Source organism: Falco rusticolus, chromosome 4 (assembly GCF_015220075.1).
Source record: "Falco rusticolus isolate bFalRus1 chromosome 4, bFalRus1.pri, whole genome shotgun sequence".
NCBI classification, from domain to species: Eukaryota; Metazoa; Chordata; class Aves; order Falconiformes; family Falconidae; genus Falco; species Falco rusticolus.
In genome coordinates this window covers 85,288,354-85,304,326 of record NC_051190.1, presented here as the reverse complement: position 1 = coordinate 85,304,326, position 15,973 = coordinate 85,288,354, and positions in this window count along the sequence as shown.

Below are 15,973 nucleotides of genomic sequence, written 5' to 3'. Positions count from 1 at the left end.
CGTAGGTACACAAGGAACACGGGCTGCTGGGGACAGTGGGCATCAGCGTATACTCTGGGACAGAAAGCAGATGTGGCAGAGAACAAAGACCACACAGGGGCATGAGATTTGCAGCCCAAACAAGGCAAGAGTGCAGAGAAGGAAGGGAGGGAGGAGGAAGCAAGGTGGTGGTGTGGGAAGGGTGTTAGGGGACCTCCTTGGACAGAGCAGCCTGTCGAAGAGTGCTGCGGGTAGATGCATCCTCAGATTTTCAAAGGCAGCAGTACAGTAGCCACACTGACTGAAGTCATGCTAGTGATCCATCGCTTGACAGTTGGTGTTGCTGGATGGCTAAATGACTATAAAATTCAGTCATTAGAAATTGCTAAGATATACGGGACCTTTTATTTCTTAATTTTACATTATCATAAATATGTTTGATTAATTTATATCTTGAGAAACCTTTGGAATATCTATGTGCTTCTGACATTTAAAAATTATTTTTAGCTTTTCATTCTCCTAAACGATCCTGAGTCTCTGTTTGGACTTGATAAGCACATCTGCATGATTTACGATGGGAAGAAAGATGATCTTTCCCTCCTCAGTAGCTGCACAGATGCAGGGGAAGAACATAAATGAGGAATTAATGTTAGGAAGGAAATGATAGCTCAGATTTGGGGTTCAGAAGGAAATGATGAAGTGCTTGTGGTCCATGTCTTTGGGTTAGCCTCATTAATTATAGAAATGCCACTAGATCAGGCTTTAATGCCATGGTTGTGAAAGGGAATGTCGCTAGTCTGAAGCAGCCAACAAGCCCCATCCTTTGATTTGTGCTGCTTAATATTCAATGGACATGAAATGTGGGGATGAGGGAGGAGAGCTGTTAAATAGGTTTTGACCACTGTTAGATTTATTGTGTATAATTTTAAAGATGACCTTTTAAACAAAGTCAGTGTTCAATTTCATTTGAAAGACCTAAAGAGTGAGAGAGAGCACTTGTAAGATTTGTGTCTGTATAGTGAGAGACACAATATGAGAGAAGCAAGGGCAGTATACTAAAATGGCATCACTGAATGATACTGCAGGCTAAAAAGATCTGAAGATGAGGTTTCTAGATAGCAAAAGCAATACAGGGACGTTAACAGAGGCACAGCTGGGATTACATCAGCTGTTTAGGTCTGAGAGGTAAAGAAAAATTGGATACTAGTTTCCCTGATGCACTGTTTGTAATGGTTTGTTTGTTTGAGCACTGCTGCCACTGCCGGCTGTGATTTCTCTTATTTTTAGCCACTTCTCAATTCTTTCTTTGAGATGTTCCACTTCTAAAGTTCACCGTTTGGTGTTATGTGCCAGTTAATATCCCATCATTTCTGGGCTCATCCAGCAAAAAGAGAGTAATAAGAAAAGTAACTTTAATAAACGATGGGTCAGAAAATGCTTCCTCTAAGTCTTGCTCTGGTAGATAGCAGCATTGTACTGGTCTTGTACAGCTGAGGATACAGGCCTGAAGATTTTTGTGTATAGTGTGAAACCAGTTACTCGGTCCTTCATAATAACAACACAATGGTAGTTGTGGAAATACTAATTACCACTTCAGATTAAAACAAAGCCAAATTAAAATTGGAAATATTCTTAACCTTGAGATGATTCTTTTTTTTTTTTCCTTCTAGGCCAAATTTTGATTAAAAATAAAGTGATGGTTTTCTTTTTGTAGAAGAAGGGTATTTTATGTCAGCAGAAACATTTTTCAGGTGCTTCGTCTGTGTTCAGACATTTAAAAATGGCTTTCAAAAATATGCAGTGGCTGCATGTACAATGCATAAGACTCAATCATATAGTGGATACAGAAGTAGCAGCAAAAAGTGCAAGCAAAGCATCTTTTCAAGTGTATTGGACGTGGCCCCTGTCTGCTTCAAGCCAAGATGACATGGCAACCAATGTGTTCGGTAACCATGAACAAACAGCTTGGCGTTGCATGTCTGTGGTGTCAAAACATTAATTTAAAGTCCCACTTTCATTTCAAGATCTTGTTTTACTTTGTTTTGGCAAACCTGCACTTATTTCAGTTTGTGAAGCGTGCCCTATGACCCTTTTTGCTGTTTTATTTGCGTAGTAAACTAAAACTGTATTTTCTTTCTGTGATGTTTCAATATACCTTCTCCTCAGTTTGTGGCTCAGGAGCAACTGCTCAGGAGGTCTGTTCCATCCTGGCAGTGGGGTCAGCTGGGCTGGACCCCAGTCCTGCTATCGTGATACGCATTTTGGTATAAAAGCTATTTCACTACATGTCATCTCCAGTACAGTCCCAAATCCTGGCTGGCTAGCAGTGTGGGCCAGAATGCCATCTCTTTCTCTGGAAGTAGAAGATGTTTCTTCAACTTTTGCCTATTGTAAAAGTGTAAAAATGTGAAAGAAGCTGAAAGCCACCACTTCATGAGAGTGGGAACCATCTGATGCATAGGGCAAAGAGCTGAAAGGACAGAGGTGGACAGACAGAAAAAAACCCCACCTAACAAACAAAACCCCCACAACTTTACCACTGGAAAGATCAATAACTTACTTGCCCCTAGGGTTTTTTTAACATCTTTTTTCCCACTGATCTGTATAAAGTTGGTTGGGTGCCTGTTTTTGTTCCTGTTTCCAGATTAAGCAGGACATTTGCCTTTGGCTGAGATTAAGCTTTTGTAATACTGCTGAGGTCTCCTGAATTTTGCCAAGCGCCTGTACCAAAGCAGACATGTCACTGATTTGCACAGAAGCTGTGTGCTTCAGGCATACTAGAAGCATGTGCTTTCCCAAAGGGTGCCTTGGAATCATACCCTAAATATGTAACAGTTTGGGCGTAAAAGAATCCCAAGGGGTTTGGGTATGTCAGAACTGAAAATCAGCTTTAGAAGATTTTATTGGGGATGGGGATCATTCTTGACCTCCAGAAAACTAATGTACCTTTTTCCTTCTTTTTTGAAGGTGTTTTTAAATGTTCTCCTTTCTGCCTGCACAAATCTTCACTTAGGTAACCTGTGTTACCAAAGAAGAAATCTGAATGGATCTGGGATTTTTTCACTATTTCCATTGCTAGGTGCTCAGTCTGAGGAACCTTGATGGGACCTACTGTCCAGCGAGCAGAGATAGAGCACCTCTGAACTGCAGGTCCTTTAAAGGTGTCTCAGGAACAACCTAAAAACGTTGGTCTTTAGAGAAGCAGTTTTGCTGGATCAGTAGTTGAGCACATGGTTCTCCCATGCAAGTGGGAGCCCTGAGGGAGAAGCTGCTTGTCACAGCATGAGCAAAGTGTAGACCTTTCTCGTGTTGTCCGAATCTGCAGCGGGCTTGGTGTCTTATTTGATCCTGCACAGGGAATACTAAGGTTTGGTGGGTTACTCTGCTTGTTTATCTCACCAGTAATGCTCCAAGTCTTTATTGGTGAAAAGGACTTGGGGAATCTTCCATTTAACTGGTACAAAAGTATCCAGCAGTTTTTCAACACAGAATTGCCAGTAGTTCCTTAGCCCTATCGGTAACAGTTGCAATTGCAGCAGGCAGCAAAATATTTGTAAATCTCATTTCTCTCACTTCCTTTCCCAGTAAGATAAAAATCAATTGCCTGCATCGCTTGAGACAAGAAAAGAAGCCTGCAAGATAGTGTTGGTTTATAAACCAGATACCTGAGGATCTAGAACTTTCTGATGCCTGTATCACCCAATTATCTCTTCCTCTTAATCATGGAGTTAGTGTTGTAAAACTCTCCAAAATGTTGGAATAATCAGATTTAGGAAGTTTCAAAAGTGAGTTTTGCTAATAGTATGGTAAGTTTGTGTCTGTTCTCCCAACTCCTGAACCAGTCCAAATGCTTTCTTTAATAATTAGAAGGAAACATTTCAATGGCAGCATCTCTGCAATTTTGGCAGCAAGTGACAGCCCTAGGCGGTTTTTAATTAGCACCTTTTTGAAATTGTTAGCTAAATTAGTCAAGTATGAAATAATCTTGCCCAAATGATTATCTGTAAATTGCACTTTGAACCTTGCATCTGTCTTAATGTGTGGACACGCTGCTATCCTGATAATGCTATCAACTGGATTGTGTATCTCGCTGCTAGCAAATTCACAGCACATAATCTGAATGAAATCTGGCGTACCTTTATAAAATTAATTTTAAAAGTGCCTGGCAGCTGTTTGGTACTGGCATTTATAATATTAAAGTTTTCGAGTGTAGTCAACAGCACTTTTCCTTATTACTTGCAACAGAGAATTTGATCTTATATGTGTTTTATAAGTATAAATAATTAATTTCTGTTATTCTGGGTTTATGCAGCTGGAGTAAAGATACCTGCTCTGGGCCTGTAAGAGCTATAATCCTGATCGGAATCTAATGAGTTCAAGCTGTGAAATTGATATCCAGGGTGTTATTGTCCTCGTCTTTGGAGATTTTTGTTGAATTTAATATTTCACTCTTCTTTCGTAAAACCATAAGTGTAAGAAACTAATGCTGTAAATAATAGCCCATATGTAATATAACAGTGTTGCTGATAAATGTTGCCTGAGAGATTTTCCTAGGCCAAGGAAGCTGGATGTAGCCTCTTCATGTTTTCAGCTGTGCCAGCCCCAAACACACCATGCTCGTAACTGTTCAACCCCAGGTCATTTATGGGTGTCCTTTCTGCAACTGTTCTTGTAGCCTACTCAGTCCCCACTCCCCACTAAGCCTGATTTTTGCTGTAAAAGAATAGCCTGCCCTTAACTATCTTTAGTTAGCTTCTGAGAAGAAGTTGAGTGCTTAGGAAGAACCCCTTGTTTAGTACATCCCACCTGTAGGAGCAAGATAAGGAGATGTTACTCTGTGCTTCCCTACAGTGATGAGGCCAGGGAACATTCAGGTGTGGTATGTGATCTAAGCAGAAAAAATGAGATTTTGTGTAGCGTGGTGGAGTAAGAGGCCTGAGCTGAAGGAAACGATGAGCTGAGGAGCCAGAGAAAAAGCAAGGTAAAGCAGCGAAGGACCGGTTACACGGTCAAAGTACAGAAACTATTTTCTTCTACTAGTTCTTCTTGCTGTACTTCTGTGTTAAGCCCATTTGGCAATTAAATTGCAAAGCAAAACATCCTTTGACTCCGGGTACAGCAGTGCAGTTTGTCTGTATGGAGCTGTCTCCCTGGGTTATTTAAGTGGCTCGGCTGAGGGAAGCGGTGGATCTGCAGGAGCCTAGGCTGCCTTGGCTGCAGGATAAAGTCACCTGGTGGTTAGTCTCCCAGCTTTGACTTTGGTATCTTGGAGGCTGGGCTGTATGTTTGCAGAGTTCTCGTTGTTCCTTTGGGGCTGCAGTGCAGATAGCCTGGTATTTAGATTCCTACAGATCCTTTGTAGACATGGACCTGACAAACATATTGGCCACTGAACATAGTGTAATGAATTGTGAATTAATCATTAAGCTTTTAAAATTATATTAAATGCTGGGAAATCTGTGCCTTCTGCCTGCTGTATATATTGAAGGCTTTTAAGGGCTGACAAATGTTTGTTATCATCAGTTCAGCATTATTGATACTCTTGGCCTTTAAAATATACAGCTTCAATTACATAAATTGGGGTCTTTTATTGCATCATCAGCTTTTTAATTCTAATCTTACTGGCAGTCTGTAGTTAGTTATGGATTGAGAGAGGCAGTGCTAATAAAACTTCCAATTTTTAAAATAATTGTGAGATAATGTACACAGAAGATATCCAAGATGCCTTTTTCTCTTCTTTTACCTGAGAGCAGTGAATGCCTGAGAGGGGGGCCAGTGGATATGAATTAGCAAACAAATAATCTCTGTGAAGCCTTTCTAGATGGACAAGACTTGAATAGGTCCTGAGGGATTGAGAGGACTTGAGGAATACAGGCTCTCCTATGGCAGGCTCAGGCTCCGTGTCTTCCCTTGTGGGAGGGGATAAGGAACCACAGTTGGAGTCACTTGCAGATTTCACATGGCTAGCAATGTGCTCTGGAAATAAATGGCAAACACCAGTTTGGTCCAGTCTTACAACAGTTGAGAAGCAAGCACTGATAAGTTGTAGTATGAGTTAGCCTGAGCTTCCTTTTAGATGGTAACAGTATTAGATTCAATTTATATATACAAGATTAATTTCATAACTAACTCCCATCTTTTCTGTGAAGTGAGTTTCCTTTAGGTCATTTTTAAACATTCGTAATTCTGCTCCCAGCGCTTTGCCTATATGTATAGTTGCACTATAACCCCTTTAGTGGGTTATGTACAAGCACTGAAGCCAGGTAGTCTTTGTTGGCTGTAATCATGAGGTCAGCCCTTTAGGTCTGAAATGCACACCCACCCACCGCACAGCTGAACTGAAGGGGAGGGGTGTTGTGCATCTCTGTCAGTTCCTCTTACTGCGTTGGAGCATTTTTGCTTTCTTAGAGCTCCCAGGAGTCCATGTTTTTCCTAGACGTTAGTTCTTGGCTCAGTTCTTTTGCCTGCAGTTAGTCATGTGGCTTTGGCCTGCCTTATTAGTAATCCTCAAGTCCTCAGCCATTGCATTTCTGTAGATTTTGCTTATTAGATAGCCTTTGTTAAATCACTTATAGCACTGTCTGCATTGGTTTCAAACTCTCTGCCATCCCTTGGATATTGCACTGAATGCAGAGGCTTCTTTAGCCTTCTCTGGCTCTTAATTACCCCTGCAGGTTTTTCACAGGCTGGTCTTTACTTGTCCATCCTTAGACTCCTGAGCTTTCTTGGAGCTGCTTGAGAGGTTGGCATCCCCTTAAATATCCCCCACAAGTCCTTGAAATAGTCCACGGAGCAGAGGCTGTTTTATTCCATTCCTTAATGCCAAACTTTAGGTAGAAATGCTACCCTGCTAGCCTCAGCGAGTGCTGTTTGACAAAATCCAACCTCCCCTGGCTATCTCCAGGAAGAGTTGTTTGGTACAGTGTTGTCCCAGCCAGCCTCAGGGGCTAGAGCCTTGGAAGGCAGCACTATCTCAGAGCGTCCAACAGCTCCAAGTTCTGTGAACACGTAGGCTATCTGGATGTGAATTTATCAGCTCCTGTGCACTTTCAAGTTGTGCTTCTCCAAATGGGTCCTCAGGGCAGTAAGCCATCTGTAGCTGTCTTTCTCTCAGTGTTTTTTCTGGGAAATCTGTATGGGTCCTCAGGGTAGTAAGCCATCTGTAAATATCCTTCCCTCAGAATTGTTCTCTGAAAATTTAAAGTTTATAAGACATTACTTTTTGCAGATCACCTAGCAAGGGTGGTTTCCTTGTTGCGTGTGCCAAACTAAACATGGTGCTGCGGAAATTTTGTAGCTGTGGTCTTTTGGCATCACCAAGTATTGGTGGAGGAGCGTTTGTTTCAGAGTAGAAAGTTAACTAGCATTCATATTCTGGGAAAGGCTCACTGGCTACCCTCCACCTGTGAGTTTTTCCATCAGCCAGAGGTGGAGAAAATCTTCTCGTTGATCTTATTTAGCACTAGCAAGATCTTGACATTTGGCACCAGCTCCATCCTCTACAATTTAGTGTTCACATGACTCCAGTTTGGGGCTATTCTGATGGCTTCTGGGCTCTGGCTTCTTTGGCACCAGCCCACACCTTTGGGGTATGTGGCTAGAGCTGCACATTTGGAAAAAGTTCCCATCGTTGCCTATCCCAGTAAAGCTTACTGCTAGGGGACTGGCTGTCAGGATGCCCCAACAAGTGGACAGAGTGGCCCAAGGTTTGACCATCCAGCCTTTGGCCTCCCAGTGCTTTCTCCAGTGTCCTTTGCTGATTGTTTCTTCAGGGACTCCTTTCAGAAGAGCATAAGAAGTGAAGAACTTACTGGAATTTAGGAGACCAGGACGGGTTCTTTTGCTTTAGGTGAACCATGTTAGAGGAGTTACTTCTTCGTACCAAAGGAAACAAATGATGGGGAGTGGAGATTCATTACAGACTGTGAGAATCAGGCTGTGTGTATCTGGAAATGCATATTTAGATTAGCATCCCTCATGGCAGCAATTACATTTTCTCAAAAGTGTTTCACAAGATGTGTCTAAGTTTCAGGTGTCTGCATTGCAAGAACTGATGCTTTTTCATTGATCAAAGCCATTTTCAGATGCTGGAAAGAACAGTTGGAGTCATTTGGTGGCCCCAAGGCAAGTCAGTCTGTTCCTCGCCACCAGGTCAGGGTGGCTGCTAGCCTGAGTGCTATGTGACACCACACAAGAGGTGCCTGCAGGTCTGGCTCGGTGTCCCAGAGCATCCCTTTCTGGATGTGACTGTCAGTGTGCCTCTGGCAGTTCTCAAGTGCCCAGAGGTGACGGATCCTAAGGCACTATGTGAAGGCGCATCTGTCTTTCTGTGAATATTAAACATGAGGACCAGAAATGCCAGCGCGGCATAGGAACAGATGAAAAATATGAACAATGCTTGAAAACCTTGTATTTATTCAGACAGACACATAAGAACTACATTTTTAAAACTAAAGTTTTCTATTCTCATATGAATTCCATTCTATATAATATCACTGGTTTGATACAGTCTTAGATTTTAAAACACTCAGGGTTATTTCAGCTTTATTGCCTTTTATGCTATTGTTTGGAATCAATTTTTGTTTGTTTACATCAAAGCTTAAAATTGCATTGCAGTTCTGCATTTAGCTATGGCAGCAGATGTTGGTGACATTTTATAGGGCATAAATAACAGCTGTGAGTTGTGAAGTCATAATTCTGTTGGGGATCCTTCTTACAGTTTGTCAAACGAAAAGAGCAAATCTTGAGTGACAAATATATACGTATTTGCCAGAAGTTTATTTCAGGCATTGCTGGGTACCTGCTGCTTTCATGGAGCTAAATATCATGGGACGTAGATGCTGCATCAACAAACTTGAAGTTGTCTTGACACCCAGAGCAATTCATACATCTGAGAAGCTGCATCGGCCCCTGTGTGGGAAGAGTCAGGTACCCCAAGTAGCTTCACAGATCTACCCTGGCATACAGGGTATTGCTGTCTCAGGGAAAAACTGGTCAACCCACGTGGTTTAAATTAGGCTCAAAGGGGCTTGTGGATTTATTAACAACAAGTAACCAGCCATCAGTATGCTAAACTTTCAGGATCAATATAAGCAATACAATAGGTAAACCCCAATACCAGGCATGAGACATTAAAAAACGCCTATGGAATTCTAAACACTTTTCTGCAGCTTATCCCAACCACACAGAGGAACGTATTCATGGTTACGTACCCTGCCACCCCATGGCATTGTGGGTTACAGGTGGGCACCTAGCATCCCCTGCTGCTGGGGAGCATGGGAGCTGGGATGCTCACGGCGCTGTGGGGGCAGCTCGTAGAGGCAGTAGTGCCCATGGGGGCAGCTTCTGGCTGTGCCAACCCCCCTGACCGCTGCACCGTTCCCACTTCTCTCAGCCGCAAATGGCCAGATGAATGTTATGCTTTTTTTGTCCAGCTGATGCCTTTTTTCAAAAGACTCCTGGTTGCTTTTTAATCTGCCTGATGATTGTCTCAGGCAAGTTTTGGCACTAGCTTGCTCTTAGCATTGCTGGGTTTCTCCCACAACTGTTATCAGGCGTTTTATTCCCCCCCACGGTTTATGTTCACATTCCTGCCTTATCACTGTTGTTATCAGGCCGTGTTGCCAGGAGGGATGCAGTCAGGCTCCCCAGAGCTGAGAAGGGCTGAGCCTCAAGCCCTGTTTCTCTGCTGCTGGGGTCAGACATGGAGTCTCCATACATCTTTACCTCTTCTGTTTGCATTCCTTCACTTACTGTAAGTCTGAATATTTTTAGCCTAATAAGCACAAGCTCACCAAGCTCAGCATTTGGAGCAGATTGGGTCTCAAAAATGCAAAAAGTAAAGGAATGCACCCATGTTGTAACTGTATGGGCCATACGCGTTGCTCCTCTCCTCCCTTTGCTAGTCAGGCTATGGTGTTTCTTGTGCTATGAGATACAGCAGTGCAAAGGGGCCGTACATAAGTGAAGCCTCTGGCTTATTTGAGGTCTTTTAAGAAAATTAAGGCATCTCTACCCACCATTCTTCTTGCAGATATATTCTTTTTTTTGCCTGGACAATTTTGTCTGCCTGGAAGTTAGGGACTTTAAACCTTGGTTTAAGATTTCTTTGGATGTGTTAGCTCAGGAATGTTTGTCTGCATGCATTTCATTACAACACATGTGTATTTCATGTTTTCTTAGATTTCTCAGTGCATGATTGTAACATATGGATTAAAAAAAAGTACTTAACAGGCAGACAGAGTGTCTGTCATCCTTTCCTGGAATCAACAAAACAACAAAAATAAAATCAACTTTGAATCCTGTTTTTTATCTATCTGATCAATTGTCATTGTAATCAGTTGCCAGATGGATTTTTAAAGGCAAACCAGTGAAAAAACCAGTGTTTTTTGAAAAATAATCCATAAGAAAAAAACATTTTTACATTAATTTTTAGTATATATGTATAACAGGCAAGTCCAGAAGAAATAATAAAATCTTCTCCTACAAATGAATATTTAAGTTTTTCTGAGAATCTGTTAGCATCTTGCCTTTAAAAAAAAAAAGTGCCCTCATGAGAAGACATTTTATTTCCTGTAGTGCACTTTTCATGCATCTGTTTCAATACATAAATCAAAAATGTTCTCTATTGTACCTGTTAAGAGAATATAAATAGTACAGTGAGCCTTTTCTCTCACTAGATGGCATTATTATCCTCAAAACAGTGACCACCACAGACTGCTGCCTTCAGCAAATGATGCTACAAAAGAGTAGATGTAGTTTATTTAGGTTGACTGTGTTTTGTTTGGATTCTGCAGATGTGTGCATCTGCCTTTCTGTTGCATCAGTGTTAGTTCTTGAGCCTATCTGGGCTATTCATTTTTGCTCTGGGTTTGCTGGGGTTTGCTCTCTGATTGGTATCGCCGAGACTGTACAAACACAATTGTTAGTTGACTTATTAGAAAAATTAGGAAGGGTGGGTCAAGGACTGAAGTACACAAAATCAATGTAGCATCAAGTCCCCGTGTTTTTTGGAGTCCATAATATAGATGAACTTAATATACAAGCCAGTACGGGGTCAATGAAAAATATGGGTTTAAGAAATAGGATTCCAAAACTTGGTGTTTCAGAAAAGGAAGAAGCATATCAAGAAGATCAGAAGCAAGGATGAAAGGAAATCAGAAACAACTAAGACCTGGGTGTTCATAGCATGGACAAGATGGTAAGCTACTACAATTGATAGGACTAAACAGGCGGGGCTTAGGAACAAGTGACAGGGGTGGGTGTGTGGGGGTGGTGGTGGTGCAGGGAGGGACAAAATTTTTATCTCGAAAGAAGCATTAAAAAACTTTGTGAACCATATGAGAGCAGAGTAGCTGCCTGCCTTTAGCACCGTGCAGTGCCAGCCCAGCCTGATAGAACCTGTTGGATGCCTTAGAGCCAAGTCCACTATAAGAACAAATATTGGCCAGGGGCTCCAACTGAAAAGGAGGGTCATCAGCCCCAAATTAGCGTGAAAGTTAAGGAAGGATATTCAAGGACTCAGCCTGAGAATCTTTTCAATAAGTCTAAGATTGTGTGTCAAGAAGTTGGCTTTTCTGGATGCAGCTAAATTGTCCCTCCAATGACCTTTGGAGCTATAAAGGTGTCCCTGAGAAGCAAATGTATAAACTTTAGAAAAAGTTAGTTTTACAAAATTTTGGAAACTGGCCTAACAAAGGATACCCCATGCAACTGTGCTGCACCATTTTTTTGGTCTTCGTATTCCCCATAGGCATGTATTATTGCCAGGACAAGCTGTTTAGTTTTCATTTTTCATTTGTAAGGAAAAATACTTGACCAAAGCATGTCAAACACAAAATTCTTATCCAGCTGTTATTGCCTTCATGCTGGTTGTGGCTCATAAAATATGTTTTTGTTTGTATGTGAAAACGTAAAGAGGCTCTCAAGTTGTGTGTCTGTTCTTTGTAACAGGCAGGCATGCACACACGAAGATGCACATGTGTGTACCTGTGATGCATAAAATGTCCAATAAACCGAAAGATTCCCATGTGAGAAGCTGTCCCAGGATTCCAGTGATGACACAATATATGAAGTAACACATTTTATTCTAGCTCCTGAAGTCATAGGGACCCTGCAGCTGACCTTGACCCCTTAATTGGGTCCAGCAGAAGGACAACAGCAGGGAGAACAGGGAAGCTTGCCATGTGTACCTGGCACTAACTTAAGTCAGAGCTCTCATATAAGCTGGTTTTTGTCTAATCTTTCTTCCTCTGTTTCAGCAACAACAAATTCTGTGTAATATCCTCCTTTTCGGATCTCAGTACCATACCTTAAAGGAAAATAACTGGCAAAACCAGACCCATCTTTTCTAAATTCTGAGGAGCATCACTTTCTCTGGAAATCCATAGAAAGTACAGAAAATTACTTAGAATCTTCTTCAAGCAAAACAGACGCAGAGGAGCTAAGTTACAACAGCAGGAAAGTTTCTAGAAGATGAGGGCGAGCATGGTTTGGAAGGTCCTAAAGAGAGGACACCTGAGCCACAAAGAGATAATCCACACACACACACACAAAAAAAAGAGACACAAAATGCAGGGCTATCAGAGGAGGTGATGAAACAAATTATTGAAAAAACAAGAGAGGCCTTTGATTTCCTAGGTAAAAGTGAAAATTGGGAAGTCCTTGATATGCTGTCTGGTGTCATCAAGCTGAATGCACACTTTGCCAGCACACACATTAACCAAGTCTGTGGCTTTTTGCAGGTGCAAGAACCAGCTGTGGCCAATAGTGACTGTGACAGAGCTATTAAATTCAATTCCCACTTAGCACAGGCCTATAAATTCTGAGGAAAAGCCCTCCAGCTTCTAGGGTGTTTAAAAGAGGCTGCCTGTAACATTTCTTTGGCTTGTAAATTCGATTCTGAGCCTCAACAAAGCTTGAGAAGGAGGAAGAGTCCAGTGAGGAGCTGGGGAGAGATGTGAGTGGTTTAGAGAGAAATGGCAAAGGAGAGATTAAGCCAGAAGAGGATGAACCCTGCAGGATGGGAGATGAGAATTTGGAGGCAATCAGCGATACGATGAGGAAGGCTGACGAAAAGGAAAAGGTGGGTTTTGATGTGGTGGGAAGAGGTGAATATCAAAAAGCTGCTCAGCTCTTTGCTAACGCCATCAAACTGAACTCTGGCTTAGTACTTTGCATGTCAACTGGGCTAGTGTCTTTCTGCAGTTGAAAAAGTGGAATGCTGCCATCAGAGACTGCAACAGAGCCATAAAAATCAACCCAAATTCTGCAGAGCCATGCAAGTGGAGAGGGAAAGCGTTCCAGCCCCTGAGCCACCGGCAGCAGTCTGCCGAGGGCCTGGCACTGCCCGTCTGCGGAACTGGGGGTAACTGAGAGGAATGGCCTGAAAGGACAAGCAGCATCGTCTGTGCAGTGGGGGAGAGACTGGGAGAGAGAAGCAGAAGAACAGAGTGTCGGTCTGAAAACTGTCCTGGAGGAAGGGCCAAGCCCCACAGGAAGTACCGATCAACCTGCAAGCTTACCGAGGCCACCTGCAAAGCCCCTTCAGGACTCCTCTGAACCACTCGGAGTGGTCTTCAGAGGTGTGACGTGTTCTCTGAGGCAATGGCAATCCAAGAGAGAAGCATTTTGCTGAAGAGCTGAGCTCAGTTTGGAGCCACCTGTGAGTGCTCTTTCCTTTAAAGCAAAATTTCAAAAGCAGACATGCAGAATGGATAACTTCTTGAAACTGTATATTTTTTTTTTTAGCAAATATTTGAAGTGTTTCCCATACCATGTTTTGAGCCACATACAAGTTCATGTAGCCTTCCAAAAAGAGTCCTGTTTGTCAAGGTTCAATTTCTTTCAATCTGTGTATGTATTTGACCCTCTTCATAGCTCCTTACCCAGGAGGATGAGGAACTCGGGGGTTCAACAAATGGTGGGAGTCATTGCTGAAGGCAAAGAGTGGGCATTTAATGCAGAGTTAAAAATGGCAGAGTGAATTGGTGACAGGGAGACAAAATTAAATGGTGTATTGCTTCTGATATAGAGTAGCTTGATGGGGTCAGTGTCTGAATTGCTTGAGGTCTCGAAAGGAATCCTGCTTGTCCAAGCCACTCTCTGCAGGGGGACGCATCCTGATGTCAGCAAGTCTCTTTAGAAGTGCTGGCTTTCAGCCACCTGGGGTACGTGTATTGTGTCATGGACTTGCCACGCAAACTCTAGATTTGCTTCTTAAAATGCCTGTTGTGCAATCAGTTCTTGAGGTCTGCAGCCAGCAGAAAAACAAACAAGATTTGAGCCTTTAGAATAAAACAGAACAAAATCATGGACAGTTGTAAAATAATTAATGTGTTTTGAACTTTGGGGCTGTCTTCAAATTCTGAGCTTTTAGTTAAAAAGCCTCTTGTTTTCAAACTTCACCATTGGAGTGTCTAACAATTTATTTTGAGGTTTATTTTTTTAATCATTTAATTCAAGGCTTTAGAAGTGTGTGATAAACTCCAAGTACTGTAAAAGTTGGCTGAAAATATTTTGGGGTGCATTATACATGCAGCAGCCCAAAGTAAAAACAAGGGAATATTCAGACCCACAATCCAACATGGGAGAGCAGAAGCCCTAGTGTAATTGCTGCTGTTGCTGCTTTGTTGTGACAGGATGCTCATTCTGGTGATGCTTATTAGGAGCAGAGCGATGTGAAGAGAGAGGAGCTGCTATGTTGTTTTCAAGTGGAGAGAAGAATTAGAGGTGCTTGGGTTGGACTGAAGTTTCTGAAGCATTTCGTCTGCCGAAGGAGTGGCTAGGAGCTGCTGGAATAATTGGGTAAAGCACTACCGTCAGTTTTATTTGGGGGCACTGTTGGAAGAAATCTTACCTGAGTTGGTTTAATCTGTATTTATGAGTGGATGGGAGCTTATTTTGAGTGGATCTTCTGTTTGTACAGAAGGCTACTCCTAACTTTTTATGCCTCAGTAAGAAAAGGGGTGGAGGGCTTCCTAAAAACATGGAGACATGGAAAATGCTAAGAGTAATGCTAAGCAGACTTGTTCCTGTCTCACCCTTGTGTCTGATAAATGACTCCTGTGAGTTCCCAAGCATGGTCAACTCCTGTGTTTGAGTGTGGAAGTCGTTCAGTGTTCGGATGGCACTTCGGAAGCAGTGCTGAGGAAAACAGCATCAGGAAATGAGTGTTGTTGGGTACTGTCTCTCCCCTGCCCAATGTGTGTTCATTGTAATGGTGGAGGTTAGAGCTGGTCCTTGTTCAGAGGTGGAGAGAAGATCTGGAACTTCCTGGGCAGAAGCAAAAATCAATTTAGAATAAAGGCTAGGGTATAAAAGAAATAATGACTGTTATGTGGCTTGGCTGTGACTGTTGGTGCCTTTGTGGTCTCATCACTTCAAAGCAGGGGTTGATCTCCTCTTTTGGAGTAGCTTGGGGCTATTCGCAGTGAGGAAGGACCTGTTCCAGGGTGCCTACTCTGGCCACGGGAGCTCCTGTCACACTGGGAGACCTGTGGCAATCGGGAAGTGGGATAGGCACAGGCTGGACTGTTTGTCCAGGGAATGAGAGTCCAGGAGAAGAGCTGTATCCCTTCAGGGGATGGATTTGTAGCGTATAGCCCCTATGGCCATCTTAAGTGTCGGACCATCTGTATAAATGTGCTGTCTCCTCTATTTTGGTTGTGGTTTTTTGGGGGGGGTTCTTTTTGTGTGGTGTTTTTTTGGTTTGTTTTTTTTTTGCAGTCATACGGTGTCCAGAAAGGAAGAAGGAGTTATATGATCAGGAGTATAAAATGGAAATGGTAGTCTGTCTTGGCATAGGAAGCATGTACTGAAGAATCTGTCACGTATCCATTAGAGATGGTGGGGGACAAATGGAAGAGGGAGACAGAAGGTATCCCAAGCACTGAGGTGTTTTGTAGAACTTTGGCACAGCTCTCTAGATTCTATTTTGAATACGATGACAAAAGAGGATCCTCCACAACATGCTGGAAGTAGTTGATTTTGGTGA